This window comes from Pteropus vampyrus, unplaced genomic scaffold (assembly GCF_000151845.1).
Source record: "Pteropus vampyrus isolate Shadow unplaced genomic scaffold, Pvam_2.0 Scaffold512, whole genome shotgun sequence".
NCBI classification, from domain to species: domain Eukaryota; kingdom Metazoa; phylum Chordata; class Mammalia; order Chiroptera; family Pteropodidae; genus Pteropus; species Pteropus vampyrus.
In genome coordinates, this window is record NW_011889293.1 from 287274 (window position 1) to 290335 (window position 3062).

The following is a 3062-nucleotide window of genomic DNA, read 5'->3' on the forward strand; positions in this document are numbered from 1 at the left end:
CCTATACAAGAAGCAAAAATGAAATAAAAAATATGATACACAATAGCAAAAATAAGCCCCAAAATGTCTAGGAATAAATCTAACCAAAATGAGTAAAGACACAATAAAAAAAAAAAAGCTTTATGCTCTTGAGAAATCTTGGTTTTGAAGACTATAGGAATATCCTAATTAAAATTATTGCAAGTATTATTTTTAGAAATTGACCAACTGCTTCTAAAATCTGTATGGGACCACACAGAACCATGAACAGCCGAGAGACTCTAGAATAAGAGCGAGGTGGAATAACTTGTTTACTGCATATCAAGGTTTATTATAAAGTTACAATAAATAATAGTGATAGTAAAGCAAAGATGAGGAAATAGATTAATAAAGAGCCCAGAAGTAGACCCAGGTATGCGTAGATGTCATTTTTGACAGTGTTGGCACTGTAGAGCACTTAGAAAGGGATAGGCTCTTCAGGGCAAGCGGAACTCTATGTGAGATAAAAGTCTCCACAGACATCCATTCCTGGTACCCTGTAGGCCTTAATGGGAAAGGCACAACAGTGAAACTTCTAAAGGTCCATACAGAAGGATATCTTTATGGTCTTGAGGTAGGGAAAGACCTTTTTTAAAACAGGACACAAGACACTAACCATGGAGGAGGACTGATAACTTTTGCTATGTGAAAATTAAATGTAATTTAATTCCGTCGGATTAAATTCCGTCATCACATGACACCATTAAAGAGCCAGAAGGCAAGCCAGAGCCAGAGGATGGTGAAAGGCATTTGCCACACACATAACCACAAAGTGGAAATTATTAAGAAAAAAGGCAAACAGTGCAGTAGAAAAATAGGCAACTTCTAATGTGCTTCAAAAAAAAGTATATCTCAATGTCTAGTAAACATGTAAAAATGATCACCTTTTTTTAGTTATGAGTAGAATGCTAATTCATATATTTAGCAAATGTACGAGAATGGCTTAAAAAAAAATTCATTGGCAACGAGTGGTGGTGGAGAGGAAGGAAGTGGATCAGAAAAAGTTCTCTTGGGAATAGAAGTGCACAACCATTTTAGAAAATAATTTAGCACTATTTACTCAGGAAAGTTATTTTCAGATATTCTTTGTCAGCAGTCTTTTCCTTCAAAGGAGCAGTCATGTGTCCTTTTCCTTTGTTTTGTATTATCTCTTTCCTGTCGGAGCCTTCCCCAAGTCTTTGGGAAACCTTCTTTGTCCATTCATATTTAAGTATGAAACACCGAAAATTTGAATTAGAAGCTTGCGTTCCCAGACCGCGCTTTCCCACTGCAGACTTCAGTGCGAGGTGACCACCTGAACCCTCCGCCTTTGAGAAGGAGCTGGATGCTGGAACATGGAAGTCTTTTCTCTGGGACATTTCATTTTTTCTGGAGACGAAAAGTCAAGCCCGTTGGCTGCAAGTTAGACGTCCGACCGTCGGTGTTCTTCGGCCGGGATGGTCACCTGTGCTGTATATCACTTCCACCTTTTCCTTCCAGTTTTCTGCAGAACTCAGTGTCTGAGTGTCAAGTCTCTCTGAAGTACTTGGGCAAATATGTGTTTCTCAGATCCCTTTCCACAGACAATCTAAGACGAATTGTTGTTGGAGGACCCGAGGTTTCCGGAAGAGCGTTTGTTGTGTCCTGGTAAACTCTAAACTGTCCACCGCGTGCCAGGCCTCCTGTTGGCCCTTTTCCGTATACTGCGCTGTGCCTCCCAGGTTGTTAGTGTGACCTCGTTCTGTCGCCGAGGCCGATTTGATGTGACTTCAAATCCCTGACTGTTATTTAGTGTTGGAGCTTGGGGAGCAGTTGGGATCTGTGCGCTTCCAGAGTTTAAACACTTAAACATAGTTGGTTCAGATTGGCGGTGGAGGAAGGGGGTTCCAGATGGGAAGTGAGTGCGTTGTTAACGTGGATGACAGCGGGGGTTTAGGTTGTGTAGAGACGCGAAGTGCTCTGAAGTGCTCTGTGCTGAGGAACTAGGCAAGGACCAGGGCTTTATTTGAATATAAAGAGATGATTCAGGCAAATTTCAAGGCTCGGTATCTTGTAGAGCGAGGTCACGTGCTTACAGGATTAAAGTCGGTGAGTCTCAACTTGAGACGGAAAAAGTTGTATCGAAATCTCCTGAGGGAAAAGGCCTTTGCGAACCACCTTTGTACGGTGTGCCAGGCCTGGTGAGCAGCTTAATGAGGCACGTTAACTATGGGAGGTGAACACACAATGTAAATGTATATATGTGCTTTGCTGTTAAAATGTACAACTGAAGCATCGGATTTCGTTAACCAGTGTCACCATAAAAAAAAAAAAAAGCCATTGAAATACAGAAGATGGAAGAAGTGAGCCTCTTACACCCTGACAGAGTGAATTCTAGCATGTTACTTTTATGTAATGACGTGATAACAACGGGTCAAATGCCAGGAAAGAATAGGAAGCTGTAAGCATAAGAACCATTACCTGTTGGATTAAATAAACAAACTACTTGGTGGGTTTTTGCATAAGTGATGGCAAACTCATTTTTATGCAGATGATATGTGAATGAGGAAAATTTAATTTCTGATATTCAGTTAAACTGTTCCTCCCATTGACCTTTTTTTTCCTCTAAAACATAAACTTCTGTATATAATACTAGAAGTTTTTGTGGAAGGATAATCATTTGTACAGTTATTTTTATCATTGTCCTATTCATGAAAAGAATTCGCCTCCTTGCAAAAATAATAGTATAAGTTAAAGGTAGAAATGGAGAAAGAAAAGGAAAAGAAAGACACAAACAAAAGTTTGCAAAGGATATGATGAAAAAGCACATTCTTTCAAGATTTAAACATTTAATATAGGATGGGATCCACATTTGGCCATCGGGGTTTGACAGCCAACCCAAAATACAATCTCTGTGAACAGTTGCTTTGGAGAAAGTTTAACTTGTAAGATAAGAAACAGGAATTTTCCCCAAGGATTTTAGTTAAAATAAGCGATCACGATTTAACATAATGAACAGTTCCCTCAACACTGTCATTACAAAAAGTTTTGTAGAAGAGATTTTTGTTCTTGGCTGGCATCCAGGA

The 3062-nt window shown here is 39.5% G+C and overlaps 1 protein-coding gene across 1 annotated transcript in view; it reads left to right on the forward strand.

Moving 5' to 3' along the window:
• The window catches only part of QKI (QKI, KH domain containing RNA binding), a 107880-nt gene that overhangs the window by 17749 nt on the left and 87069 nt on the right, over nt 1-3062 (forward strand). The window lies entirely within an intron of this gene.